Source organism: Phacochoerus africanus, chromosome 6, assembly GCF_016906955.1.
Source record: "Phacochoerus africanus isolate WHEZ1 chromosome 6, ROS_Pafr_v1, whole genome shotgun sequence".
Lineage (NCBI taxonomy): Eukaryota > Metazoa > Chordata > Mammalia > Artiodactyla > Suidae > Phacochoerus > Phacochoerus africanus.
Genome location: NC_062549.1, coordinates 107,991,674 through 108,000,732, shown reverse-complemented (window position 1 = coordinate 108,000,732; position 9,059 = coordinate 107,991,674). Strand labels below are relative to the sequence as shown.

The window sequence follows — 9,059 nt, the reverse complement described above, 5'->3', positions numbered from 1 at the left end:
ATGGAAGTTCCCAGGCTAGGGGTCAAATTGAAGCTGCAGCTGCAGGCCTACACCACAGCCACGGCTATGCGGGATTCTTAACCCACCGAATGAGGCCAGGAATCGAACCGGCATCCTCATGGTTGCTAGTCCGGTTGTCTTTTTAGGACCATACCCGAGACACATAGAGGTTCCCAGACTAGGGGGCTAATTGGAGTTGTAGCCGCCGGTCTACACCACAGCCACAGCAACACCAGATCCGAGCCAAGTCTCGCACCCTCACTAAGTGAGGCCAGGGATGGAACCTGTGTCCTCATGGACCCTAGTCAGATTTGTTTCTGCTGAGCCATGATGGGAACACCCAAGAAGAAGTTTTTAATTGGACTATTATCAAACAAATTGGAGGTGTTCATAATTTTAGCTATTATTATGTCATCTTTTAGAATTGACAGGAATGTGAGACATCACCTAAGATGATGCTGAGGTAAATACGTGTAACTTTTGCCTTCTCATATTGGGCGAGTCCCTGATCCAGGTTTGCCTGAGGTGAGGGTGTCTCTGGGCTTTTTGAATATAGGAGCCAATAAATCCTTCTCTGGCTTAAGCTTGTCTGAAGTAAGAGTTTTCTGTCATGTATCATAGCCTGACCAACACTTGGCAACGTATTACCCATCTATTTCTAGTCCATATTTTCTCCTGCCTGTACTGCCACAGGTGGTATTTAATTGTATACGTATTTTTCCCCCAAGCCTGTGGCATGTGGAAGTTCCCAGTCCTGGGACTGAACCTATGCCACATCAGTGACAATGCCGGTCCTTAACCACTAGGCCTCCAGGGAACTCACCGTGTCTAGTGATGGATACTGTGCACTTCTGGGGAGGCCAGATCACAAGCTGGCCTTAAACATGTAATGGACATCTTTTAATCTTGCCAGACTAGCATCCATTCCTCCTTTTATGTTTATAGCACCCTTAAAAAGAGGATGAAATTCTGGCGTTCCCACTGTGGCAGAGCAGGCTAAGGATCTGGCATTGTCACTGCAGTGGCTTGGATCACTGCTGAATCGAGGGTTCCATCCCTGGCTCAGGAACTTCCACGTGCCACAGGTGTGGGAAAAAAAAAAAAAAGAAAAAGATAAAGAAAAGAAATTCTGGGAGTTCCCGTCGTGGCGCAGTGGTTAACGAATCCGACTAGGAACCATGAGGTTGCGGGTTCGGTCCCTGCCCTTGCTCAGTGGGTTAACGATCCGGCGTTGCCGTGAGCTGTGGTGTAGGTTGCAGACGCGGCTCGGATCCCGCGTTGCTGTGGCTCTGGCGTAGGCCGGTGGCTACAGCTCCGATTCGACCCCTAGCCTGGGAACCTCCATATGCCGTGGGAGCAGCCCAAGAAATACCAACAACAACAGCAAAAAGACAAAAAAAAAAAAAAAAGAAAGAAAAGAAATTCTGGTACATGCTACAACATGAGTGAATTTTGAAAGCATTTTGCTACGTGAAATAAGCCAGCCATAAAAGCACAAATTATGTATTATTCCATCTATATAATAAAGTACCTAGAGAAGTCAAATTTAGAAAGATGCAAAGTAGAGTGGTGGCTGCTGGAGTTCCCCTTGTGACTCAGCAGGTTAAGAACCCAACTAGTATCCATGAGGACGTGGGTTTGATCCCTGGCCTCGATCAGTGGATTAAGGATCCAGCATTGCCGTGAGCAGTGGTATAAGTCACAGACACGGCTTGGATCTGGCGTTGCTCTGGCTGTGGTGTAGGCCGGCGGCTACAGCTCCCACTCCACCCCTAGCCTGGGAATTTCCATATGCTGTGGATGTGCCCTAAAAAGGCAAAAGAAAAAAAAAAAGGTGGCTGCCAGGGGCTGGGGGTAGGAGGATCCTTAACCCACTGAGCGAGGCCAGGGACCAAACTTTCTTCCTCATGGATGCTAGTCAGATTCACTTCTACTGAGCCATGATGGAAACTCCCCATTCACATTTTTCATGGAATATATGTTTTTTTAAGTGTACAGTTACAGTAGTTGTTGTTTGATAGGTGCAGAGTTTCATTTTTACGAGGTGAAAAGAGTTTCAGAGATTAGTTGCACAATGTGAATGTACTTAACACTACTGTAACTATACACTTAAAAATGATTAAGGAGTTCCCTGGTGGCCTAGTGGTTAAGGAGCCAGTGTTGTCACTGCTGTGGCTCTCGTTGCAGCTGTGGCTTGGCTTCAATTGCTGGCCCAGGAACTTCCACATGCCATGGGCACAGCCAGAAAAAAAATTATTAAGATGATAACTGTTATGTGCATTTTACCACAATTTTTAAAAATTTTTAATAAAAAAAGAGAAAAAGAAGTAGTAGAGTTAGGATTCAAATCCAAGCCATATGATAACGCTAGGCTATGCTAGTCCTATAAGTAACAGGATCCATGAGCCTTAGAAGGTGGTTCATCTGTCACCCTATCTTGCCAGAGCATGTCCACTAGATTCCACTTATATGAGGTATCCTTTAATGTTTAAGGTAATTATTGATATGTATGTTCTTATTGGCATTTTATTAATTGCTTTGAATTCGTTTTTGTTGCTCTTTTTTCTTCCCTTCTTCTCTTGTTCTCTCCTCTTCTAGTTTGATGACTGTCTTTAGTGCTGTATTTGAGTTGATTTTTCTTATTTGTTTTTGTATGAATTGTAGATTTTTGGTTTGCAGTTATTCTGAAGTTTTGATATGAGTCTATATTTATATGAGATTGTTTTAAGTTGTTGGTCTCTTAATTGCAAGTGCACCTCCAGTGTCCTGCATTTGTACCCACCTCTTCTCACAATTTCTGATTTTATGAGGTATCCAAAGTAGACGAGTTCATAGAGAAACTAGACTACAGGTTACCAGCGGCTGGAAGGGGAAGGAATGGGGAGTTACTGTTTAATGAGCACAGATTTTCTGTTTGGGATAATAAAAAAGTGGCCCTCATACCATAGACCTTTTTTTTCTCTTAACTAACTTAATAGTGCATATGGCATTGCCACAATAAACTGTCTTTTTTTTTTTTTTTTTTTTTGGTGTTTTTAGGTCTGCACCTGTGGCATGTGGAGGTTCCCAGGCTGAGGATTGAATAAGCTGTAGTTTCAGGCCTTTGTCACAGTCACAGCAACTCGGAATCTGAGCCACATCTTTGACCTACACCACAGCTCATGGCAACGCCGGATCCTTAACCTACTGAGCGAGGTCCAGGATTGAACCCACATCCTCATGGATCCTACTTGGGTTCGTTAACCACTGAGCCACAATGGAAACTCCCAGAATAAACATTCTTCCGATCACCACTTCCTTGAAGTGCATGAGGATTCTTCAGTTCAGGAATGAAGGTATAGTTTGTTTGGACCCAGACTTACCTATATTCTTTTTTTTTTTTTTTTGTCTTTTTGCCATTTCTTGGGCCGCTCCCTTGGCATATGGAGGTTCCCAGGCTAGGGGTCAATCGGAGCTCTAGCCGCCGGCCTATGCCACAGCCACAGCCACTTGCCATCCAAACCATGTCTATAACCTACACCACAGCTCACGGCAACGCTGGATCCTTAACCCACTGAGCAAGGACAGGGATCGAACCTTCAACCTCATGGTTCCTAGTCGGATTTGTTAACCACCACGCCACAACGGGAACTCCCAGACTCACCTATATTCTTGTGTCCTAATAAAACCCAAACTGATGATCTCTACAGAGGTCTCTCAGGGGTTTACTTTAGCACCCACCTACTTTTCAAGTATTCTCACTAGGAAGTAAAGGCCTTAAATTACCTCGTTATTTTATGTTCATCCAAGACATAGCTAACATTTTGTTGTGTTCTAAAGATGAAGTGAGGCGTCCCATCGTCACTGATTAGACCCCTAGCCTGGGGCTCCACATGCCGCAGGTGCAGCCCTAAAAAGATAAATAAATAAATAAATAAATATGAAGTGAGATCTAGGACTGGTATCAATCTATTTATTTATTTTTTAGCTAGAATATCATAAGTTTCCAAAGAAAATTTAAAATTTTGTCAAACCAAAGGTCATTACCTGGGGCATGATTTACACCAAAAAGACAAAGCCCTCACTTGCAGATTCCCCTGCAAGCCATTCATTTTCCAGGCTCACTGTCAAACAAGAGGATTCTTGTCTAAGACTCCTAGTTATTGCCAGCAGTGGATTCCCAACTTTTCTGAAATTGCTATTAAATGAAGTTCTTAGTAATTCAGCTTCTTATATGAAAACTTAAACATGACCAGGCATTGTATAATATAAATTTAGTTCTCCTTCAGTCTGGAACTATCTAATTATTATGGACCATTTTTTTTGTTGTTTATACATGAACAACCTGGATAGGCGTTTGGTGTTCTGACTCAATTTCATAGGAATCTGACTCAATTCTGACTTAAAAGCATAGAGACCAATCGCTTACCATAGCCTCCTCTAATAATAGGCTTATAATAAATTTTTTGATGTTGATTTTTTAAATTGGATGCCATTCAAACCCTGGTAGATTGTAAAATGCTTCTTGTCCTCCCCTTCACCCTGGCCTGGGCTCCATCTCACAGGGGGCCTGTCTTCGTCCTTTCAAGCTGCTATAACAAAATTTCACAGAATGGATAGCTTATAAGCAATAGAAATTTATTTTTCACATTTCTGGAGGTTGGAGGTCCAAGATCAGGATGCTAGCATGGTTGGGTGAGGGCTCTTCTCTGGGTTGTAGATGTCTCATTGTATTCTGGAGATCTCTCTAGAATCTCCTTTATAAGGCATTAAGCCCACTTATGAGGGTTACTCCCAACAACCAAAGTACCTCTCAAAGGTACCACCTCCTAATACTATTACCTTTGGGGTTAGAATGTCAACATATGACTTTGTGGGGTTCACAGATATTCAGACTGTGGAAGAGGCTGTTCTCATTAGCTATCAATGAATTTTCTCTTGAGTGAGTCAGCCAGACTCTCTCTAATTGCCCAGCCAGCCTTCAAAGTGGCGCCACAGAAAGACAAGAAGCCTAAGTCAATCTGGAGGTTTAATTTGGACATTACTCATTCAGGAGAAGATGGAATTTGTCATTCTGGCAGTTTTGAACAGTTTCTGCAAGAGAAGGCCAATGGCGAAACTGGAAATCTTGGGAATGCTGTTCACGCTGAAGGCTTCAAGGGTAGCCTCCCAGCTCTTTCTGAGAAACAGGTCTCCCAAAGGCATTTGAAATATCTTACCAAGAAATACCTGAAGAAGAGAAATCTTTGTGACTGGCCTTGCATGTTTGTATCTGGCAAAGAGACTTGTGAACTTCACTACTTCTAGGTTAGTGGAGACGAAGATGGATCTGAGTCTGACGACTAGGTGAAGCTGCCCCTTATAGGGTTTTGCTTGTAAGAAAACAAATGAGGAACACAAGAGAGAGAAACATGTAGAAATGAACTTCTAGGTTATTAGTGAATGAAAAACATTGTACTCTGTTAAAAAAAAAATGAATCAGGAGTTCTCATTGTAGCTCAGTGGTAAAGAACCCTGCTAGTGTCCGTGAGGATGCAGGTTTGATCCCTGGCTTCACTCAGTGGGTTAAGGATCCAGTGTTGCCAGGGCTGTGGTATAGGCTGGCAGCTGTAGCTCCAATTCAACTCCTAGACTGGGAACTTCCGTATGCCACAAGCGCGGCTCTAAAAAGAAAAGAAAGAAAAGGAAATTGTGTGAGAATATTTCTAGACTCCCTTTTCTGTTCCACTGATTGGTTTAGCTATCTTTACATCAATACTACACTATCCCAATTATTGTAGATTTACGATGTTTTTGGTCTGTTTTTTTGCTTTTTAGGGCCGCATCTGAGCCGCATCTGCAACCTATACCATAGCTCACGGCAATGCCAGGTCCTTAACCCACCGATCACGGCCAGGGATCAAACCTGCATCCTCATGGATACTAGTCAGGTTCGTTTCTGCTGCACCACAGCAGGAACTCCCTACAAGTTTTAAAATTGGGTAGTTACATCATACAACTTCATTCATATTCTTCAAGTTCTTTTTTCTAAACATGTTTTTTTTTTTCCATTTAATATGAAAGCTGCAACTCCAATTAGAACCCTAGCTTGGGAACTTCCATATGCTGTAGGTGTGGCCCTAAAAAGAAAAGAAAAGGCCCAATTCTGATGAAGCTAGGGTGAAATAGGCAAATTCATCTAGGGCTGTGGCAGCTCAAGTTGATAGAAAATAGGCTTGAAAAGCCAGAATTTCATGGAAAATAAAAAAATGCAGAATAGGAAAGGGTTTGTATTATATTACTTTCAGAATATATGTTTTTAGTTTAATTTCCTTAGCAGTAAATTAAAATGTACATGACAACAGACTACAAGAAGGTCTAGGTTGGGCTACCAGCCTTTTGAGGTGGTCAGTTCTGTGGAATCTGGGGAGTTATCCACTGCTCCAGCTTTCCTGGCCATTTTGAATGTCCTGTATCACGTCCCTTTTTTTTTTTTTTTTTTGGCTTTTGGCTTTTGGCTTTTCTAGGGCCACTCCTGCAGCATATGGAGGTTCCCAGGTTAGGGGTCTAATTGGAACTGTAGCCGCTGGCGTACACCACAGCCACAGTAATGTGGGATCCAAGCCGTGTCTGCAACCTATACCACAGTTCATGGCAATGCCAGATCCTTAACCCACTGAGCAAGGCCAGGGATCAAACCCGCAACCTCATGGCTCCTAGTTGGATTCGTTAACCACTGAGCCATGACGGGAACTCCTCACATCCCTTTCTACTTAGACTACCTGGAACCCCCAGAAGGGTTTCAGTTCCTTGTGCAGAACCCTAACCACTGAATGGGTTTCACAAGTTTGCCCATAGGAGCTGTGTGAGATTCAACAGGATGAAAACAGCATTCCAGCTCGAGACGAGAACTGCTTATTACTCTGAGCTTCTCTCACGGCAACCTAAATCCCTCTTAATACCAAAAGGCCTGTTTACTTATTTTCAATCCCTCGTTGAATAGCTACAACGATGAGCTCCAGTTCAGGCGTGAGAAATTAACATCTCTGCTAGAGAAAGTGCATCTTACAGCCCAGACTGATTGGGCCTGAGACAGGCCCATGGCCTTCCCTACCCCCTGGGATGGTGATTGAAAGGCCCTGATGGGAGTTCCTGCTGTGGCGCAGTGAGTTAATAATCTGGCTTGTCTCCATGGAGACACTGGTTCCATCCCCTGGTCCCACATTGTTACAGCTGTGGCATATAGGTCACAGCACCAGCTCAGATTTGATCTTTGGCCCAGAAACTTCCATATGCCTTGGGTATGGCCAAAAAAGGGGGGGAAATGACAGGCCATGATGATGAGTCCCTAGGAGAAATTTTGTGCGGTTGGGTGGGGCACTTGGCCACTTTAGACTTGTCCCTTAAAGCTCTTACCCGGCTGGTTGACAGTTGCTACCGAATGTATTAATACCCACAGTGGGTGATCGCCGTTAACAGATCACGTTGTTCTCCTCGGATCACTGTCATAAAACATTCAGAGCTAAAAATAAGTTTCAGTTTAAATGGTCACCAGGGCTTTAGTCCAGATCCATCGTGGCCTCAGGTTGTATCATATTTTATCATATCCTCAACAAGCTGAAGGGTTCCCGGAGAAGCACCAGATGGCCCAGCCCACACTAAAAGGGATGGAGGAATGGCCAGAGCCCTCCATTTAGCCAGGTCCTCTCCCCAGCCCAACACGGGCTGTGTCTTTCTCATGGGAAGCCGGCCAAACTGGGACATTTTAGGATGTGTTCCCTAGTCCTAGATTGTAGGCATTTGAAGTACTTCCAGTCTTTTGAGACACAAAAGAGTGGAGGAATCTATATGAACATAGCTGGGAGTGGGGCTCTCAAATCACCAAGCATTCAGCCCTGCACAGGGAACTCTGGACAACTGGAGGTCTGGAAAGGCTCAGTCAGATATCCTGGTGTGTAGAGAGGTTAACCTATCTCTAAGTCTAAGTCGTGTCTGAGGAGCTGTGCTCCAGATTGGTGGGGGCGGAGGTGCAGGGTGTGTGTGGGAAGAGTCTGAAGGGTGAGTTGACAGAAACGAGTGAATCTGGGACTTTCTGCCTAGAACGTGGTTTGTTTCTGGCGCAGATGTCAGTGGTGAATGGGTTTGAGGGCACAGACCAAAGGGAGCAGTGTCAGAACTGACATGAGGGAAACAGCAGTCCAGCGAGGGAGGGTGCCCCTTGCAGGTTTTCTCTGTCCTCTTCGGTTCATTTTTAGGACATAGTTAGAGCCAAAGAAGAGTTGATATAGGGATGGGGTTGCCACTGGGGTGATGCAAATGTGGCATCTAGGGCACAAGCCTTAAGGAGGTACCCACTTTCTGGGACCGACACTACATTTTTGTGACCTTGAGAGTGAGGGTCTCCGCAAACACGTGCCTCCTTGCCTCGAGGTTATCCTGGCCCCAGTGGGGAGCATGCCTTGCCGAGGCTCCCCTGCAGTCTCTTCTCCTGATTCCCAGGTCTCTGAACTTTCCCTCACCGCCCACCCCAGGTACAGAACCATGAGAATCTAATCTTCAATTAGATTTGAAAGGAAGGACAGTGCCGGTGAGTTGCGTTAAGGCCTCCCCGTGTGCGCCCCTGCCTGGACCAGAGACGGACACGGGGAGAGTGATTTTCAAGATGGACATTTCTGCCTGATCTCCCCTCCCCGAGTCCCAGCCCGGCTGAACACCCAAGTGGTTTCTCCATCTAATTCTCATTCCCCCTCACTCTTGCCTCCCTTTTAGGCCACTCAAGTGCTTTCGCTATGGGTTTCCTTCACTGTCAGCTCCAGGCTGCTCCATTCTGGTCTCAGAGCTAATAAATAGATCCACTTTCTCCAGTGTGGCGGCTCTCTCACCTGCTACCTTCTTCCCCTAATCTTGTTTTACTCAGGTACCCCTTGGCTCTAGGACAACTCCCAGGGGTCAGCTCCCAGGGTTAGGGGCGGGAAGCCTTACCACTTGGTGATCTTAGGCAGTTGGCAAACACCGAAGTGTGGGATTTCAAGAAATCTCACCTCCTATCAATTAATTCCCATTTCACTTCTCGGATGTACATCTCTTAATAAGAATGCACA

The 9,059-nt window shown here is 44.9% G+C and overlaps 1 pseudogene; it reads left to right on the top strand.

Moving 5' to 3' along the window:
• Positions 1-4,905: 4,905 nt before the first annotated feature.
• On the top strand, positions 4,906-5,325 carry LOC125128735 (60S ribosomal protein L22-like 1; annotated as a pseudogene).
• Positions 5,326-9,059: the final 3,734 nt, after the last annotated feature.